This window comes from Daucus carota, chromosome 4 (genome assembly GCF_001625215.2).
Source record: "Daucus carota subsp. sativus chromosome 4, DH1 v3.0, whole genome shotgun sequence".
NCBI lineage: Eukaryota > Viridiplantae > Streptophyta > Magnoliopsida > Apiales > Apiaceae > Daucus > Daucus carota.
The window spans coordinates 531,592-553,490 of NC_030384.2; the positions used below are offsets into that span (position 1 = coordinate 531,592).

At 37.9% G+C, this 21,899-nt stretch overlaps 1 long non-coding RNA gene across 2 annotated transcripts; it reads left to right on the forward strand.

Annotated features, from left to right (window-relative positions):
- Positions 1–696: 696 nt before the first annotated feature.
- On the forward strand, positions 697–1,894 carry LOC135151993 (uncharacterized). Of its 2 annotated transcripts, XR_010291040.1 has the most exons (4): positions 697–718; positions 952–1,060; positions 1,132–1,223; positions 1,691–1,894. It is a non-coding gene; the product is annotated as an uncharacterized LOC135151993 (long non-coding RNA). The 2 variants fall into 2 exon arrangements; XR_010291039.1 differs by having other exon boundaries at positions 952–1,223.
- The last annotated feature ends 20,005 nt before the right edge of the window (positions 1,895–21,899 follow it).

Below are 21,899 nucleotides of genomic sequence, written 5' to 3' on the forward strand. Positions count from 1 at the left end.
CTCCAATATTCATAACATAAACTTTAAAATAAAATCATTCAACTACAAACACATACATAAAAATATTTATATATTCAAAATCATTAAAATACAAAATCATATATATATATATATATAATTTTAGAATATTATAAATTAAAAAAACACAAATCATATGGAGTATATTATAACTTTAAAATATTAAATATAAATATTAAAAATTATAATTATTCAACTAAATTAAAATATTAAACTAATTAAAACTACTCCCACACACACATAAATTAAAATCACCCAACACATTACAAATATAAATCAAAAACCATAATATTATATAATTAAAACAAACTTAAAACATTAAACACATCTACAAAACATTCAGCACACTCACAGCACACTTAAGTTAAAACAAAAAGCTCTAGACATAGCCTCTCCGCTCAAGAACCCTAGAAATTGCGCGACACCGATTCCACCGGCGTTCATAAACACAAAATCTCTTCGTATCGAATCTCCACTTGTGGAGGTTTTCAATTTCAGAGGCTCAAAGGCTTTATTCAACTCAAAGGCTCGATTAATTGTTCACAACTACAGATCCAAGGCTCAAAAGCATGAAACTAAAGCTCGAAGGCCTACTTTATGAAGTAGGTAACCTTTCATTAGTATGTCAGTTTAATTTAATTTGATTTAGTTTCAAATCGAAACCCTAAGTCCGTGTTTTCTGTTGGAATGCTTATCGGAGGTAGTTTATTAATTCTTTAGTTGTCTAATGATTATATTTAATTGATGTTGGAAGTTTTTTTTATATTATCTCTCTCTTTTGTGTACTTCATTGTTCTGAATTGCTCCTTGTTGAGAAGAAATTAAAGCACAGAGACATATTGGGTAACTGGTTTGTGTGAACAAAGAAGAAAAATCATTTAAGACCAATGAAACATTAGATATTGATACCTCTTATCTACATATCAAATGTAGGCATGAAGTCTCCTCATGGAAGAAATTTGCAATGAACTTTGACTACTGTACAACATCAAGTGCTGAATTTGTCTCGCTGGACGAGCAGACTCTTACCAATATTCTTAAGGTGGGTTCTTATTTCCAAAATATGAAGGAGTCCTAGTTCAGTCATTTGTTTTTTCTATTTCTGATGATTAGGTTGCTTTGGAGCTTAAGGGTGATGGAAAACTGACCACATCTGATGATCTTCCTGCTGTATTTGGTTGTCTGAATAAGAATTCATTGAAAAGGTTTGACCAGTTAAAACTCAGGAGTTGTTATCTTACAAGACGTAAAGAATCACATTACAATAGCAAGGATACTTATATTAATAATTGGCATACAATATTATTTCAACAACTTTAAACTATGAAGTCAATTTCCTGGCAGATGGACGTTGGGCATAAGATAGATTAGGTTATATAGGCTGAGATTCTGAGGATGTATGCTATTACCATGGAATTAGATAGAATCTTTTATAGTTGTCAAAAAACTGCTTGTAATTCAAAACATTTCTTTATTTATAGTTATTGATTAGCTTTAGCTAGTTGGTGTGTGTATACATATATATATATATATATATCATAGAGGTCCATTCGAGTTTTGGTTTCTAATGTATAAGGTAAATCATCAGTAGCTTGAATTGCAACCACCATCTTTGCTTTGCTCTTTTAATTGCCCGTACTGAATGAAAAGTATTTGATTTTTTACTTTACAGGCCATACCTCTGATCACCAAGAAAAGTGTTTGAATAGCTTGTTGATTCATTGCTTGACATTGTCTTCGATGCAGAGAAGATGAATCGTATGCTTCTATGTAGGAACTTAACGTCTTCGCTTAGAGAGCCTTGATTATATCCAAGTAGTTTTTACACTCTTAATTATAGTAACTTAATTGTTGTTGAATTGTCGAATATATGGATGTAGTAGTATAATTGGTTTATATATGCATTGATAAGATTTAGTTAATTTGGTTGTTTTCTTTGTTTGGTACTTCTAGTGTATAAAAATGATGTTAATTTAATGTTATTGCATCAGTTAATGAGTAAAGAAATGATGTTAATCGAATGTTATAACATCAGTTTCTTTAAAGTTGAAGTGATGTTAAAGGCTATAGACATCAGTTATTAGCTGATGTAAGCAAAAAATTCAAGCGATGTCTTTGTGGGCGATGTTAAAGGTACTAAGCTTTAACATCAGTTATTAACTGATGTAAATGAGTAAAATAGACATCATCCAAGCTTACAAAACTGATGTTAAAGAGTATAATATACATCATTTAGGATGTACAAACCGATGTTAAATCCAACAATAGACATCAGTTATTAACTGATGTTAAAGACAGGTACCTTTAACATCGCCCACAGTAACATCAGTTACAATTCTACGAGACATCAGTTTTTAACTGATGTGTATTAGCAGATTTCTAGTAGTGAACCTCAACAACACTCTCCTCCACAAAACTTCCAACCACTTCAACTTCTACAAGATTACCAATCCTCCAGCCAATCCTCACATTACTCTCCCTACAACCCTCCTTACAACTCACCACATCAATCACCTCATCAATCATCCTACACCTCCCCTCACCTATCTCAAAACCAATTCCCTCCACAGTACAACTTCTTTACAGACCAACAAGCCTCCATCTTCCCCTCTCAGTCTGATCCAACACCATCACCCACACATACTCATACCATTCCTCAACCAGTACCATCTGCCTCTCAGCCTCTGCCTGCTGATTCTGCTATCAATCCAGAGCTACAGGATTTCAGAACAGATTTACAGGTAGCTCAGGTACTTTCTAATCTCACTGATACCTTTAATATTGATATTGCAGATTTTGATTGTGACATTGGATTTGATTTCCAGACTCCCAGCAATGAACCTGTCAACACCCAGGTTCATAACCCAGATGACGTTTTCATTTCAACAACTGATTCTTCGTCAAACACATCAACCGACACTACTCATACACCAGTTGTTCGAAAGGTAGCCCGGAAACGGAGTGGGAGTGCAATTCTGAGAGAACCCGCAGCTCTGTCTCATAAGAAGCAAAGGGTGGCAGAACCGGAGACAACTGCAGCCGCATCCATTTCCTCCCAAAAGGATTTGGACACTGAAATGGTAAATATACAGTCTCTAGATTCATTCTCTCCACAGAATGCATTTATTGAAATTGGCCGTCCGACCGCGGTATCCTGTAAAGAGTCAAGCACACAACTAGCACTCACGCTAGTAGAACCTTTGTCTTTTGATTCTTCACTTAGAGAGAGCACAGATGTTCAAAATATGTCATATGAAAAACTTTCTGATCACTCTTTATTTTTGGATCAGGCTCTACTTGGCAACCTGCAAGTACATCCGCCTTCACAGGCATCAGGAGGACAATTTGTTCCTTCACCTCCTACAGTTCCATCTCAGGGAACTATGGTTGTATATACAGGTTCTGGTGACGGTGTGAAATCTACGAGTGAAATCAGGCAAACACCGAGCGAAACACATGCACGAGAGGATAGTGATAAATCTTTGAGTGTTCGTGAGGTGAGTGCACACACCAACACTGATCTGTTACAGGAACAAATGTCTGCTCTGAAAGCTGAGATTGAAAGGTTGAATGCTGAGAATGCGCGATTCAGAAGTGCAGAGCTGGTGACTCTACAGGAGAAGGTTGTTGATCCTTCCTTTACTTCTCTGAAACAGGAATTGGATGATCATGTAAAGGGCATTCACTCTAGGATGGACAAGTTTGATAAAACTCAGGAGCTCTGTCTGACAAAGCTTGACAACTTGGAGCAAACTCTGGCTCAAGTTGTTCAACACTTAAAGATCAATCCGTCAACATCTCCGTCTACTCCAGAGGATCCCTCAACTAAGGGGGAGAAGGATAAGGAAGATAAGGATGACAAAGATGATCACAGCAATGCTGATGTTGATGATAGGAGTGATAAGGATGATGATGCTGATAGGAGTGACAAGGGTGTGAAGCTGATAAAAGCTATAAAAGATCAAAAGGCAAAGAACCGTTACATCAATCTGAGAATGTCTTCAATTCTGATAATTATGATGACTTTCCACAAGACATGGATGATGATGACGTCTTCGATGCTACATACCGTCAAGCAGAGGAAGAAGGCAAATTTGAGGAGAGCTATCTGTTTCAAGATGAAGAACCTGTTGACTTGGAACATGAAGAGAATTTCCGGAAGTATAAAGCTGAGAATGAAGCTAGGAAGCGTAAGCTTCGTGATTACCAGAAACTTCTAGAGGACAAGTTAATAACTGAAGAGCAAATCAAGAAAGAGAAGCAGAAAATTTATGATGCTGCGTGCAAGCAGAAAAATCTTGATATAAAAAGGAAAGTTGGAAAAAGCTGGGACATCGCAAAAAGGATTTTCAATGGACCTCAAAGGGAGCCTTTCAATGACAGAAAGTTCTTATCTCTGATCTACGATCTTCGAGAGGTAAACCCTGACGAGGATATCTTTATGCATGCCTTTGCTTTGGAAATTGATTACTTGACTGTTGGAGTCAATAATTTGCTAGAACAGTGGGAGCTGATTGTATATACACGGAGAAATGGTTCATTCAGGTTATCTGTTGAATTTCTTAAATCATTCTCTGTATCTGAACTCTGGGTACTTCGCAACAAGGTTAAGCGTTGCTCCAACCTGAACGAACTCCTTCGAGACAAACTGCTGGATTGTGCTGTCTTCAACAGTCCTCAGGTTGTTAAGAATCCATACTGTGTGAAGTTCGTTCACAAGGAGCTCTTAAGCACTGTCTATCTCAACGAAGAAGCCTTGCCAAAGTTTCCTGCCAAGAGACTGGCTCTAGCATCTACTTTACTCAGAACCAAGGGCTTCGCTTCTAAAGCCAAGTCTGATGTTGATGATGTAATCCTATCATACTGCACCTGAAGAAATATCTCTCAATACTTTCGAAGGATGAAGGGTGTTACTAAATCTCAGCCATCAGACTTCCAGGAAGACCCTGTGGAACTGGAAGTACTTCACCAGCTAGCTCTGGCTCGTGAAAGAAAGAAGCGTGGAGAATCCACTCCAGCTGAAGAGCCTACTCAGAATGAGCCTTCTACTCCAATCATTTATTAGATATGTTCAAGGAACATCCTTTTGTAATCTATTAATGATCATGGTTTAATGTTTAATGCAAACCATAAACTTTTGCTATTTACATTCCTTTGTTCAAATCTTTGTCTTATCTGTTAGTTGAGTTATCCTCTAGGAAATTTGCATGTTATGTTAACAAACAAATAGGGGGAGATTGAAAGGCATATGTTCAGCCTATTTGTATTTAAAGAGGTACAACTCAATTCAGATAAGAAAGCTCAGTAAATAGCAAGTCGTCGGAATCCGTACGAAGAACGTCAAATGATTTATGGGAATTATATGTCAGATAAATTCCAGGATGCTGCTGCACACCACTGAAAGAAGTTCATTAATATGTTCAAGCCTCAGTGCACTAATAATCTTTTGTGGCACGTCCAGGAGTTCAGAAGATATAAAGTTTCTATACTTTATTTCATCAGAAGATTCCATTTAGTGAAGATGTACGTACAAGACGAAGACTCGACGAACTAACCAAATTCTTATTGTTTATATGAAGAAGAATATTTGATTTAACTAGATACAGATGAACCAGACAGTACATCTGTGTATCAGTTATTCAAATTAAATATTTGAAGTCAAGCAGAAGTGGTAGTTCGTTCGTTCGACAAATCAAGAAGAAGTTATTCAAGTTTAAAGAAGACAAGAAGCAGTTCTACTGAAGTTTGTGTGATTAAATATTTAATAGACTATTGTTTCACTTCTCAAATAATTATATTAATTATGTAATTTATTTATTAAATTAATTCACTCTCGAATTAATTTAATTTATGAATTTATATGATTAACTTAATTAAGTGAATAATTTTCTATTTTTATACCATTCTATTTCTTTATTTATCACCAAAACTAGCTCAACAAGACAATCCATGATTGTCTTACTGAACTAGCCACATGGGTTGAAATCAGTGTGCAAGACAATTCAATTGTCTTGTCTTGCCGTGTGATTCAATGGTGTGCAAGACAATTCAATTGAATTCTCTTGCCGAATGACTTAGTATGGCAGCAAGACAATCCTTTTGTCTTGTCTTGCCGAGGGTCACACATCTGCCAAGACAATCCTTTTGTCTTGTCTTGCCGAATGCTTGTAGGTATGCAAGACAATCCTGGATTGTCTTGCCGATTCTTGTGATTGTCTTTCTGCCAATAGATTGTCTTTCTGACTTGGTTAAAGCTTGGAAGACAATTTGTAATTGTCTTTCCTTGCCTCTTATTGTCTTGCCCAAGCCTAGATTGTCATACTCTCCTTGTATTTGTCTTTCCTAGCTTGTAATTGTCTTGTCTAGTGATTTTCTTTCATGTACAATGCTTTGCCTATAAATATGGCATTCATTCTTCATTTCAAATGTTCATCACTTTGATATTCAAAGCATTTGTAAAGCTTTCAAGTTGTTCGTAACTTGCTTGATCGTTATATCCACAGTTTTCTGTGCTTTGATAACCCGGTTGTTTTAATCACTAAATCTAGAATATACCCTGTCGAATTTTATTCTACGAACTTTAGTGGACATTAAAACTAAACCATATTAATTATATAACGACTTCAAACATTGTTATATTAATTAATTATAATCTGATTAACAAGTTATATTCAATCAGATTCACTTCCGCGATTATTTTGTATCGATTGTATGCAACCCCCCCCTTCTACAATCGTATCTGGACCTAACAATTGGCATCAGAGCGGTTGATACCATTTTCCGTATCAGATCTTATACACACTCTGTAACGTCCAAATATTTTTTATTCAAATTAATTTTATTCCAAAAATTAATTTTGATTTAAAATATTTTTCTTTCAAAAATCCAAATCTCTCCAAACACTATTCACTTTAATTCATTAAAAATGAGTACACAAAAGATTAGTAGCATTAAAATCCCACCGTTCAGCAAAGAACACTTCGGCCTATGGAAGAGGCACATGTTACTATTCCTCCGCACTACGAACAGGAAATACATCGGGATTTTGAACAAGGGTGTTTCAACTCCGATGAAGCTTATAATAGCACACGAAGAGGATGGTGTGTTAATGCCTCATAAAACTGTTCCGAAAGAACTTTCTGAGTACACGGATGAAGAGAGTGAACAGATGAACCTTGATGAAACTCTCCAACTGATCTTAGTTGAATCCCTAGATCCTGTCATGTACAATGCTGTTGTTAATTGTACGAATGCGAAGCAAATCTGGGATACGCTAGAAATCATCAATGAAGGCTCAGAAGAAGTAAGAGAGACCAAGAAAGAAATACTGATGGCTCAGTATGAACAGTTTGGTTCCAATCCCGGAGAAGGGATTTCAGATGTTTTCATCAGACTTAATAATCTGATTAACAACTTAAATCTGAATGGAAAATACTACGACAATAAAGAGGTCAACATGAAGTTTCTCTTAACCCTTCCTGAACATCTGGAACACAGGATCACTGCAATCAGGGAAAGCAGAGATCTGAATGAGATATCTCTGGAAAGACTCTACGGAGTTCTGAAGACTTATGAACTGGAACAAGCTCAGACAAAGCAGAGATATGGATGGGGTAAAACACAGAACCACTCAAGAGCTCTAGTTGTTGAATCACCTACACCGGAAGAAAAGAAGGATGTTGTTGTTCCTTCTAAAACCACTCAGGTGTTTGTTGTACCTGAGATGGGTCAGACTGCTTCTTCCAGTGGTGATGATGAGTTCTATACAATGGAAGAGCTAGAACTGTTAGAAGATCAATCTCTATCACTGTTTGCCAAGAAGTTTGGAAACATGAGATTCCGGAAGAACCCTTCCTATAAATACAAACCTACTGCTAGTAAGTTTCAGAAGGGAGGTTATTCATCTTCTACAAGCAAAGGAGGATACAAGACTGGGATGGTGGATAGAAGTAAATTTAAATGTTTCAACTGTGGTGAACCTGGACACTTTGCAACTGAGTGCAAGCAACCCAAGGTTCAAGGAAAGAGAAAGGATTCCTACGATGAGCTGAAACAGAAGTATGATGCCTTAGTGAGAAAGCATCAGGGAACTTCTAGAGGTCATAAGTTCAAAAACAAATCTTATCTGGCAGAAGGCAAAAGCTGGGATGATACCGATAGTGATGAAGAGGAGCAGCTAGGGAATTTTGCTTTCATGGCTAATACTGGATCATCTTCACCTCCTCCTGCTGGAAGCTTTCAGGTAGATCCTACATGCCCTAAACTGTTTATGCAATTAGGACTTGAAAGAGATGATGCTATTAAGAAGTTAAAAGCTGCCAATCTTAAAATTGATACGTTAGTCTTAGATATTCATGCTTATAAGATGAATGAGATGAATGTATTGAAACCTAAAATTGAACAACTGACTATGGATTTAGGGTTACAAGTAGCTAAAGTCAGAGTTCTAGAGAAAGGTGAGATTGCGTTAAAACTTCAGCTAGACGAAGAAAAAGTGAAATGTAAAGCCTTTAAGGATGCCTCCATGATAGTCAAAGAACTTAATGATAAACAAGAGATCAAGAGAACTGTTGGAATAGGTTTTGACTATAACAAATCTGTAGGTAAGGCTAGTAACATTACTCCCTTTAAGAAGAGTGCTGAGGAGAGAGGAATTCCTTTTGTTTTGAAAGATTCCCCTCATCCCTTGTTTAAATCCTCAGTAGCTGAACCTCTGTTAGAGACTCCTGTTGTCATTAAATATGAACTCAAACAGGAAGACCTTAAAATGAAAGAGAGTAATGAGAAGAGAGATGAGAGTCTGACAAACCTTAAACCAATCAAAGTGAAAGGCAATGTTAGGTTGCCTAAAGCTGGTTTAGGTGTCAACTCTGAGAGAACTAAATTCAACAAGCCTAATAATTTTGTGAATAGTAAGAACAAGAACAATAGATGTCATTCTACTGAGAACTTTAAATCTGATAACAAGGTTAGAGTAGAATCTGTTGATGTTCCTGCTATTGTGACTGATATTCCTGTTGCTCCTGTATTTGATGCATGCCATAAATTTTGTGGTGTTGATAATTGTATGCTTTGTGCTTTCAATACTATGTCTGCTTATTTCAAGAATTTGCATGCTAAAAATGAAAACACGTCACCAAGACAACACACAAACAAGAAGTATGCTAGGGCAAAGACTGCTAGTCCTCCTCGTGTTAGGAAGGAGACTTATGTTCCAAAGCCTAAAACTAAGGTTTATAAGGCTGTTGTTAAGGACGTAAGTTCAGTCAAGTCTGAACCAAGTATCAGTCCAAGAGGCTCTGTTGTTACACCTGATAGAAATCAGTTCTTTAAGTTTGCTGGACCCAATCAAGTGTGGGTCCCAAAGAATGTTTAATCAAGTTGTCTTTTGCAGGGTGCCAGTGGAGTTGTTCGAGTTGTTTGGGTGCTTGACAGTGGAGTCAAGGCACATGACTAGCAATAGATCCCTGCTGACAGAAGTTAGAGAGGCAACTGGACCTACAGTAACTTTTGCTGATAATATCAAGGGTCGTACTGTTGGATATGGCAAGTATAAAGTTGGAAGGATCATCATAGAAGAAATTGCACTAGTTGAAGGACTACAACATAATCTCCTTAGTGTCAGCCAGTTTTGTGACAAGGGTTATTATGTTCACTTTGAAAAGGAAATATGTATAATCAAACATACCAAGGATAAACGTCCTTCACTATGTGGCATCAGGAAAGGCAACATATTTGTAGCTGATCTATCTACTGGACCAGGAAATGAATATCACTGTTTCTATGCAAAAGCATCTTCTGAAGATAGTCAGTTATGGCATAAGAAACTCTCACACCTCAATTTCAAAACTATAAACTCTCTGGTCAAGAGAGATTTGGTGAGAGGTTTGCCTTCCCTGGAATTTACATCTGATGATATCTGTGAAGCTTGTCAGAAAGGAAAAGCAAAGAGAGCATCTCACAAAAGCAAGACCATCAATAGTATCACTGAACCATTGCACCTGTTGCACATGGATTTATTTGGCCCAGTGAATATTACTTCAATTGATGGAGGAAGATATGCTTTGTTCATTGTGGATGACTTCTCAAAGTTTACTTGGGTTTACTTCCTAGCTTCCAAGGATGAAACTCCCCTGACAGTAATTGATCATATCAAGTTGGTTGAGTTGGAAAAGGGTGTTCCTGTAAAAGCTGTAAGATCTGATAATGGAACTGAGTTCAAGAATCAAACCTTAATCAACTTTTACTCTGACAAGGGAATCAACAGACAGTACTCAGCACCAAGGACTCCACAACAGAATGGAGTCGTCGAAAGAAAGAATCGTACACTGATTGAAGCTGCTAGAACAATGATTGCTGAAGCAAAGCTTCCTCTGTACTTTTGGGCTGAAGCTGTGAGCACTGCCTGCTACACCCAGAACAGAACCTTGATCAATAAGGATCACATGAAAACTCCCTTTCAACTGTATAACAACAAGAAACCATATGTCAAACATCTTCATGTCTTTGGAGCCAAGTGCTTTGTTCTTAAAGATGGTGAAGAGAACTTAAGTAAGTTTGAGCCAAAGGCATATGAAGCAATCTTTGTTGGTTATACCAAAATTGCTTACAGAGTTTTTGTGATTGACACTCTGTCAGTGAAAGTTAGTGTCAATGTTACATTTGATGACACTAAACTTCCAAGTCTACAATCTGCTGATCCATTTGAGTCTCTGAAGTTTGACAACTATCCAGACTCTGATTCAGATGATGATATACCACCTGAGGTTGCAACAGGAGATGACAACAATGATGGTAATGATCCAGGCAATGGTGGAGGAAATGGTGGAAACACTGGAGATTCCACTAATGCTAGTGGTGGATCATCAAGTCAACCTGGCAACAACTCAGGGGGAGCTGATGGATCAACTAGTCACACATTTCAGCTCAATGATAATATTGCTGAATCATCAAGGACACATCTTCCAAGGGAAAGGATTTGGAGCAGAGATCATCCCTTTGATTTAATTATTGGTGATCCTGATGTTGGTGTTAAAACTAGAAGTGCTACGACAAATGAATGCCTATTCTCTGGGTTTCTATCTCAACTAGAACCAAAGAAAATAGAAGAAGCACTTGCTGATCCTGATTGGGTTCTTGCCATGCAAGAAGAACTCAATCAATTTGAGAGACAAGAAGTCTGGGCCCTGGTTCCAAGACCAAAAGGAAAATCTACCATTGAAGCTAGATGGGTCTTCCGTAACAAGTTAGATGGTGATGGCATTGTTGTGAGAAACAAAGCCAGACTGGTTGCAAAAGGTTATTCACAAGAAGAAGGAATTGATTATGAGGAAACCGATGCTCCAGTTGCTCGTCTTGAAGCCATCAGAATATTTCTTGCATTTGCTGCACACTCCAACTTCAAGGTTTATCAAATGGATGTGAAAAGTGCATTTCTGAATGGAAAGCTGGAAGAAGAAGTATACCTGGAACAGCCCCCTGGCTTTGAAAATCCAGAGTTTGCTGATTTTGTATACTTCCTATTCAAGGCTGTCTATCGGCTCAAGCAGTCACCAAGGACATGGTATGACACTCTCTCTGAGTTTTTCATTGAAAACAATTTTACTAGAGGTGTCATAGACAAAACTCTCCTTTACAAATTGCAAGATAAGGATATGATATTTGTACAAATATATGTTGATGATATTATATTTGGTTCTACTAACGATAACTTGTGCAAGAGATTTGCTAAGTTAATGCAGAGTACCTATGAGATGAGTATGATGGGTGAGCTGTCCTACTTCCTTGGTCTTCAAGTAAGCCAAAAGGAAGATGGAATATTCATTTGCCAATCCAAGTATGTCAGAGATCTTCTTCGAAAGTATAATCTAGAAGACTCTTCACCGGCAAAGACACCCATGGCCACTGCCACAAAGCTTGACCAGGATAAATCTGGTAAGAAAGTTGATATCACAAGCTATCGAGGTATGATTGGCTCTTTACTTTATCTCACTGCAAGTAGACCAGATATCATGTTTGCAACATGTTTGTGTGCTAGGTTCCAAGCTGATCCTAAGGAATCACATCTTATAGCCGTCAAAAGAATCTTTAGATATCTTAAGGGTACACCTAGATTAGGTATTTGGTACCCTAAGAATACTGGTTTTGACTTAACCGGCTATACAGATTCTGATTATGCAGGATGCAGGATTGATAGGAAGAGTACGTCTGGAAGCTTTCAATTTCTAGGACGTCGGTTGGTTTCCTGGTATAGCAAGAAGCAGCACTCCGTGTCTACTTCTACTGCTGAAGCTGAGTATATAGCTGCTGGTAGCTGCTGTGCTCAGATCTTGTGGATCAAGAATCAACTGAATGATTACGGTGTTGTAGTAAACAAAATTCCCATATTTTGTGATAATACAAGTGCTATAGCCATTTCCAACAATCCGGTTTAACATTCAAGAACCAAGCACATTGATATCAGGTATCATTTCATTCGAGAACATGTCATGAATGGTACAGTGGTGTTACATTTTGTACCCACGACTGAGCAAATTGCTGACATCTTCACTAAACCACTAGATGAATCCACTTTCTCTAAGCTGGTTTGTGAGTTAGGGATGTTAAATATGACATAGTTCTCTTGTATATATTTTTTCATATGTATTATATGTTTTTATATATTTTTGTGAATTTTCTGTGTAATTATTTCTATATTATTAGATTTTATATGATATTCTGTATATTATCTGATAATATTCTGAGTAGTTATGCATGCTTATATATTAGTCTGTAATTTTCTAAGTGCTCATACTCTCCCCTGTAATATTCTCTAGGCATTTAGATAATTATTTGTATTTATTTTGTATTTTTCAAAATTAATTAAGCATAAATATTTGAGTTTAAGTTAATTCATTTTATTGAATTAAAGCTAAATTCATAATTATTTATATTTAATTAAAGTTGGAATTTACAAAATATTCGTGTAATATATAGTATTGTTTTATTATAGGTTTTTGATTTTTATTGCAAAATGTTTTATTTCTTAAAATTAATCAAAAATCATATTATTATTATTTGTTTTTCAGCAAGACAATGGCATTGTCTACAGTTTGGCTCGGCAAGACAATTAAATTGTCTTGCTGAACCGGTTTTTTCGCTCTTTTTTTCAAACAACTCGGCAAGACAATTACATTGTCTTACCGAGTCTGCCATTAGTCGCTTTATGTATCGGTAAGACAATCTCATTGTCTTACTGCCACGTCCTTTGTCTTACTATCCTTGATCTCGGCAAGACAATTTTGAATTGTCTTACCGAGACCATACTTTTCTTTGTCTTACTGTGTCACTTATATATACAATCCTTAAGACAATCGAGCAAGACAATTCATATTGTCTTGCTCACGACTTCATCTTCTCCATTGTTATATACACGTTTATATACATATACTTGCATCGATTTGTACTGGGTTTTCAAGTTTCGACCAAAAACTTGTTGGGATTCTTGATTTTCAAGCTTTCACGCTTGCTGGTTACTTAATTTTCTCCATTTACAATCGAACCTCTGCCGGATTTTTGGTAAAAAGTTGAACTGATTTCGTCTGATTTTGTGTTGGGCGATCGACTTTGTGTAGTGAAGTAATACATACGCTGCTCTTGTCTAACTCCTGGAACTCGGCTTTGAATCACTTGGAATTAGGGTTCTTAGTTCATTTTGGGGATAATTGGATTTAAGGGGCTGTTTGGCTGCTTAAGTGTGTTTGTGGTTTTTGAAACTAAGGACGTGTTTGGCTGAGTTGGATTAATTGAATTAGTGCCATTTTAGTTAATTAAATTTTAATTCGATATTATTCTAATATTTCGAATTAATAATTAATTAATCAATTTTAATTATTAATTGAACTTTGCGAGACATTTGAGAATTAAACATTTTATTTGAAAAATTCTCGCTTAATTCAATTTTTAATTATTAAAAAAAAATGGCCGGAGAATTTGAGATTGCTGAGACCAATTATTGTGCTAATCTGAACTTCGAGGATTGTTCTGATAGATTCAAGAAGTGGATCTGTTTCCTGACTCGACAAAGTCTCGTCAATACTGCACTAACTGCTGATATTCCCTTACAAGTGCAACCACTCTTCGACTTCTACTCTAATGTCGTCAACTCTACAACTCTCGAGAATTACAAGTTGATAGGTGATCTGCCTAATGGTCGAAGGATTGTAATAACTGTTGATGATGTCAACCAGATACTAGGGTTTCCAAAGGACAACTTTCAAGTGGACCCAACTAGTGAAGAGCTTACTCAATTCTTTCAGGACATCCACTACCAGGGACAGATTTTTCTTCCTAAGATGTCTAAGAGCAAATTGAAGGCTGAATGGGATGTCTTCTTCGATACCTTGGCTAAGGTGTTTGCTCCTACAACAAGGCAGAACTTTCATAACATATCTTCCATGCTACAAATCTTTGGATTCTCTGTGGCTTATAATCGTCGAATCAACTTCGGGAAGATATTACTCGGAGAGATTATCAGAAAAATGGGTTCTGTTACTCAGAGATCCATTCATGAAAATGCAAAAGTTGAGTGCCACTTTCCCAGATTCTTAATGCTGTTCTTAAATGATAAGATGAATGATGCAGATAGGAGCATGTACGTTAATTTTGCAGTGGTGCCTAATCTAAGGACTTGCACCAAGATTCAATCAAGGCTTGCTAATCAGAAGAAGCATGAGAATGTGCCTCTTGTTGTGACTCCCAACATGCTGGAACAGTTTAATGTTCCCCTTCAACCAATCCAAGTTCCTGAGCCTATTCAGCAGCAACAATATCAACCTGATCAACAGCAACCGGCTCAACCTGAACCTCAAGAAGAACAACCTCAACAACACTCTCCTCCACAAAACTTCCAACCACTTCAACTTCTACAAGATTACCAATCCTCCAGCCAATCCTCACATTACTCTCCCTACAACCCTCCTTACAACTCACCACATCAATCACCTCATCAATCATCCTACACCTCCCCTCACCTATCTCAAAACCAATCCCCTCCACAGTACAACTTCTTTCCAGACCAACAAGCCTCCATCTTCCCCTCTCAGTCTGATCCAACACCATCACCCACACATACTCATACCATTCCTCAACCACTATCTGCCTCTCAGCCTCTGCCTGCTGATTCTACTATCAATCCAGAGCTACAGGATTTCAGAACAGATTTACAGGTAGCTCAGGTACTTTCTAATCTCACTGATACCTTTAATATTGATATTGCAGATTTTGATTGTGACATTGGATTTGATTTCCAGACTCCCAGCAATGAACCTGTCAACACCCAGGTTCATAACCCAGCTGACGTGTTCATTTCAACAACTGATTCTTCGTCAAACACATCAACCGACACTACTCATACACCAGTTGTTCGAAAGGTAGCCCGGAAACGGAGTGGGAGTACAATTCTGAGAGAACCCGCAACTCTGTCTCATAAGAAGCAAAGGGTGGCAGAACCGGAGACAACTGCAGCCGCATCCATTTCCTCCCAAAAGGATTTGGACACTGAAATGGTAAATATACAGTCTCTAGATTCATTCTCTCCACAGAATGCATTTATTGAAATTGGCCGTCCGACCGCGGTATCCTGTAAAGAGTCAAGCACACAACTAGCACTCACGCTAGTAGAACCTTTGTCTTTTGATTCTTCACTTAGAGAGAGCACAGATGTTCAAAATATGTCATATGAAAAACTTTCTGATCACTCTTTCTTTTTGGATCAGGCTCTACTTGGCAACCTGCAAGTACATCCGCCTTCACAGGCATCAGGAGTACAATTTGTTCCTTCACCTCCTACAGTTCCATCTCAGGGAACTATGGTTGTATATACAGGTTCTGGTGACGGTGTGAAATCTACGAGTGAAATCAGGCAAACACCGAGCGAAACACATGCACGAGAGGATAGTGATAAATCTTTGAGTGTTCGTGAGGTGAGTGCACACACCAACACTGATCTGTTACAGGAACAAATGTCTTCTCTGAAAGCTGAGATTGAAAGGTTGAATGCTGAGAATGCTCGATTCAGAAGTGGAGAGCTGGTGACTCTACTGGAGAAGGTTGTTGATCCTTCCTTTACTTCTCTGAAACAGGAATTAGATGATCATGTAAAGGGCATTCACTCTAGGATGGACAAGTTTGATAAAACTCAGGAGCTCTGTCTGACAAAGCTTGACAACTTGGAGCAAACTCTGTCAGGGTTATACTGAAATATTCGTTTGAAGTATATAACAATTATTTGAGAATCTTCAATGCATGTTTTCACATTGTCTGTATATTATATATTGTAGACAATCTAGTATCAAATGGGATAGCAGAAGATTAGATTGTCAGACTCCTTATATAATATAATAAAGGTTCACAGTCGAGGTGGTGTTAGACAAACCACTGGAACGGCTGAAGTATTATTTGGAAATAGTTTATCTTGACTATTGAATAATACTTATATACTTTGTGTATATTGAACGGGATCAAAATAGTAGAATAATTGTTTCTTTAATTCTGACAATAAAGAACTAAGATTCTATGATGTTATTAATGCTTAAGTTCTTAATCCGGATATAGTGATTGACACTTGTATTTAATGCACATACCTTGACTCATAAATTAAGTAATTTATTTTAAATTACGAATTTATGTATTGGGCAATGACATTATATACAGAGTGGGATATTGACTATAAAAGGAAACCGTGTCCGAAAAATATATTCGGGTGATGATGTCCTCTTGAAAGCTCATAAAGATAATTATGCTTTAGTCCTGCAGGCAGATTTGTTCTTGCATAATTATAAGGTTGAGTGGATGATCAAGGATAAAAGATATTGATTAAATTAATTGTCAGAAATTAATTTAATTAATGGACATGCGATATCTTAAACATGGGGAATTTATAAGCAATTAATATGGGAGCCGAATTAAATAATTAATTTACGGAATTAGGAAAGGTAGTGCAAATATTAGTTCTTTAGTGGATAGAATTAATATTTAATGACATTGGGCCTGGCCCGGAATGTCATTGGAAGGCCTGACCTAATGATCCATGATCCCTGCTGTAGCCTATATATATTCTCGTTCTCCTAAAGCTGAAAGACACACAAAAACGAATTAATCCTAGAGTCAGAGAGAGGCAGACGTTTTTCTCAAGGAGACAGCTAGGGTTTTGGGTTTTCGGAGCTTTAAGGAGAGGCACACCTTGGGAGATCGAAGGCCACACTTCGTCCAAGGAGAATCAAGGAATACAGTAGAAGACGTGGATTTGAATCGCTTGCGCCGTAGCGATTAAGGTTAATATTCTGTTCGAACTTTTAATTAATATCATAAAACGCAGGACCAAGGTCCGATTGTTCCTACAATGGCATCAGAGCCAGGTTGCGGTTCTGCGATTTATGATATGTAGTCCATGTCATGATTATATATGCATGTATATAGTGATTCTGTGATGCAGGTCGTTGTCCACTATTATGGCCGTGTTTTAATTATTCTGTTATGTTTGGATTCCACGTGGTTTATCGTGGCTGTTGTAAATCACGAGGGTTGATCGTGATAGTTTAATCTTGTAATTCAATTTGTAATTGTTTTAGATTATGATCTGATGTAATAGAATAGGCTGGTTCGCCTGTACAATTTGTATGTAATAGTTTGATCAACGGGGCTGCAAGAAACAGAGATCTTCCGCTGCTGCGATCTGTTGCCGCTGCTATTTAGGGTAACTTTTGCATACGATGTCCGATTTGGGCGCATAATACCTTTTCGGGGACGGCAGAACTAGTCGGACAGGCTCCAAATCGACGTAGTCCATTTGGTGCAGTTTTTCAGGGCGTTCTGAGGCTGTTTAGGCCTCCAAACGGGCTCTCGAAGATTTTCGGAATTTTTCGAAGGATGATTTCGAAGCTGTTTTTCCGGGGCCATAATAGTGGATGTGTTTCATTATGTTTTACATAATTTCTGCCTTTTCTTGATTATTGCTACTATGTGTTTCTTGTCTGTGTTGTTATGCCATGTGATACTAACCCTTCGCATGCTAGAATGACATGGACATAGGGATGTTTTTAATTAATGCTTTAATCATGCTAGTATGCTGCCATGTTATGTGTTCTTTATGTTGCTATAACCATGATAGTATGCATGTGGACTTCGAAGAAATAACATAGGGCGATGCATCTAGATTAAAATCCTCAAAGTAAATTCTAAGTGGGAGAGGGAGTTAATATGGTATTAAATCCCATGGTCTCCATCATTGTTTGTATGTAATTTAACATATAAGGCGAATATAAATTATGTATACGTCACCCATCGTGGCATGTAATTTATGGTGCCTAGAATGTTATAGATATTACTGGAACAAACTTCTTGAATTAATACGAATAGATACGAATTTTCTTTATCTCTGATTTGGGGCGATTTCTAAGGCTTATGGGTATTAAGTGAGACCGATGTGACTCCTCCACTGCCTAGAAGTCAAACCAGACACGAATATTGAATTGAAGTATTCTATTCGAGAAATATTGGAAGGTATACATGCCGCCCATCGTGGCGTACCAAGTTCCATAGGTTTCGGGTAATTTAAGATTTGATGATGGTATACACTTAGCTATGAAAAATAATATAGACCACCCCAACGTGGCTTATTGTTTAGTAATAGGACCGAAGTAACGTTTAAACAAATTTAGGTGGTATACATGTCACCCATCGTGACGTACCAGAAACTTATGGTGTTTAAACGTTAGTGCATTTAATTTTAATAATTGTTAGAGGAACCAATAGGACTTAATTTTTTATGCACCCTTCTTTATGTGTAATGTGATTTTTTCATGCATGATTCTCAGGATATAATGGGGTTTAATCCACTGTTCACCATACTTAAGGATAACCAACTTACCGGACCTAACTATATTGAATGGAAACGTAATTTGGACATTGTGTTGACTGCTGAGGAGTACAAGTTTTGCACTTATGAACCCAAGCCTGAGCAGCCCGCTGCTGATGCTCCTGATGAGGAGAAAGAGTATTATAAGCGGTGGACAAAGGCTGATGAGATGTCGCGATGTTACATTCTGGCAGCAATGTCGGGTGTTTTGCAGCATCAGCATCAGGCTATGGCCACTGCTTCGGATATGCTCTTTAATCTCAAGGAACTTTTTGGAGATCAGAATAGGGCTGCTAGGCAAGTAGCCATGAAGGCTTTAATGAACACTCAGATGGCTGAAGGTACACCTGTAAGGGATCATGTTCTCAAGATGATGTCACATCTGAATGAGATAGAGATCCTTGGTGCAGAGCTTGACGGGGAAACCCAGATTGACATTGTCCTTATGAGCTTGCCCAAGAGTTTTGAGCAGTTCCGCTTGAATTACAACATGAACAAGAGGCAGTATAGTCTTGCGGAACTGCTGACAGAACTTCAGGCAGCTGAAGGATTATTTCGCCAGAGTTTTCAAGTGAATGTGGCTGAGAAAGGTTCTTCCTCTAAGCCGAAAGGCAATAAGAAGAAGAAAAAGGCTCAGACACAGCAAGCTGTGAAGGCAGTGGGGGTTCAAGGTGGTGTGAAAAAGCCTAAGGGGAAGTGCTACCGGTGCAAGCAGTCGGGTCACTGGAAAAAGGATTGTCCTCTTCCTAAGAAGACAAACAATACTGGTATGTCTCTTTCTCTAGTTACAGAAACATTTATAGCGGCTATATCTACGAGCACTTGGTGTGTAGATACTGGAGCCACTGATCATGTTTGTAACTCTATGCAGGGGTTCCAGCAATCCAGAATGCTTAGAGATGGCGAGATATACGTGTTCATGGGAGATGCTACGAAAGTAGCAGTAGTTGCAGTAGGAGTTATTCATTTATCTTTTGGTTCTGATAGGATTTTGGTTTTGAACAATTGTCTTTATGTACCTTCTTTTAGAAGGAATTTGATTTCGGTTTCTAAACTTGCTATGGATGGTTATAATGTTTGTTTGGATCGTAATGTTTCTATTATGATGAATAAACGGATTATATGTTCTGGTACATTGCAAGACAATTTGTATATAATTAATCCTAGTCAACCCGCACTGCAACTACAACATAGGGTATTGAACAACACATCTTCTACCTCTAATAAAAGAAAGGAACCTTCTAGTTTGAACCAAACATATCTTTGGCACTTGAGATTAGGTCATATTAACTTGAGGAGGATTCAAAGACTGGTAGTAGACGGGCCTTTAGGCTCATTGGCAGTGGAGCCATTTCCAGTTTGTGAATCCTGCTTGGAAGGTAAAATGACCAAAAGGCCTTTTAAGGCAAAGGGGAATAGAGCCAAAGAAGTGTTAGGATTGGTTCACTCTGATTTATGTGGACCTATGAATATCCAAGCAAGAGGTGGTTATGAATATTTCGTCACTTTTATTGACGATTATTCTAGATATGGATACGTTTATTTGTTGCACCGTAAGTCTGAGTGCTTTGAGAAATTCAAAGAGTACAAAGCTAAAACGGAGAAGCGACATAATAAAAGTATCAAGTCACTACGATCTGATCGTGGTGGCGAATACTTGCTTGGGGAATTCAGGGAATATTTATCAGAGAATGGGATAGAATCCCAGTTGACTGCACCAGGCACACCCCAGCAGAACGGTGTAGCAGAGAGAAGGAACCGGACTCTTTTAGAGAGTGTTAGATCGATGATGAGTTATTCGGATTTACCCAAGTCCTTTTGGGGACATGCCTTAGAGACAGCAGCTTATCTTCTGAACTTAGTACCTTCTAAGTCGGTTCCTAAAACCCCTTTAGAATTGTGGACCGGGGACAAACCGAGTCTGAGACACATTCGGATATGGGGTTGTCCAGCACATGTGCTGAACAAGAACGCGACTAAGCTAGAATCTCGTACAGAAGTAAAGCTGTTTGTAGGCTACCCCATGGGAACAAAAGGTTATTTATTCTATAGTCCTAAGGATCGGGATGTCACTGTTAGCACCAATGCAAGATTCTTAGAGGAAGACTATATAATGAATCACAAACCCATGAGTAGTATCGTTTTAGAGGAATTAGTGGGAGGGACGAATAATGAACCTGTAGTACAAGTAGAACAACCACAGCAGACTGTGCAACCGGTCACTAATACCGCACCAGTTCCTCGTCGTAGTGGGAGGGTTGTTCGACAGCCCGACAGATTCATGTTTTTGGGAGAGTCTTCGGACTTGGTCTCTGGTGAACATGATGATGATCCCCGGACATACGAAGAGGCAATACAGGACAAAGATGCAAGTCTTTGGCAAAAGGCAATGGATTCCGAGATGGAATCAATGTATTCTAATCAGGTCTGGGAGCTCGTGGAACCACCCAAAGGTGTAAAACCTATTGGATGTAAGTGGGTCTACAAGAAAAAGAGGGGATCAGACAAAAAGGTGAAAGCCTGGAAAGCAAGACTTGTTGCGAAAGGGTATACTCAGAAAGTAGGTATCGATTATGAGGAAACCTTTTCGCCAGTAGTCATGCTTAAGTCAATCCGTATTCTTTTATCTATAGCAGCTCATCTCGATTATGAGATTTGGCAAATGGATGTCAAGACAGCTTTCCTTAATGGAAATCTTGAGGAAACCATCTATATGCAGCAACCAGAGGGATTCATTAAAGAAGGCCAAGAGCATCTTGTTTGTAAGCTGAAGAGGTCTATTTATGGACTTAAACAAGCTTCTAGGTATTGGAACATTCGCTTTGATCAGGCAGTCCAGTCATATGGATTTGATCAATGTCCAAGCGAAGCATGCGTGTATAAGAGATGTGAGGGAAATGCAGTGGTTTTTCTAGTGCTTTATGTTGATGACATTTTACTCATTGGAAACAATGTTAAGATGTTGTCTTCAATAAAGGCATGGTTG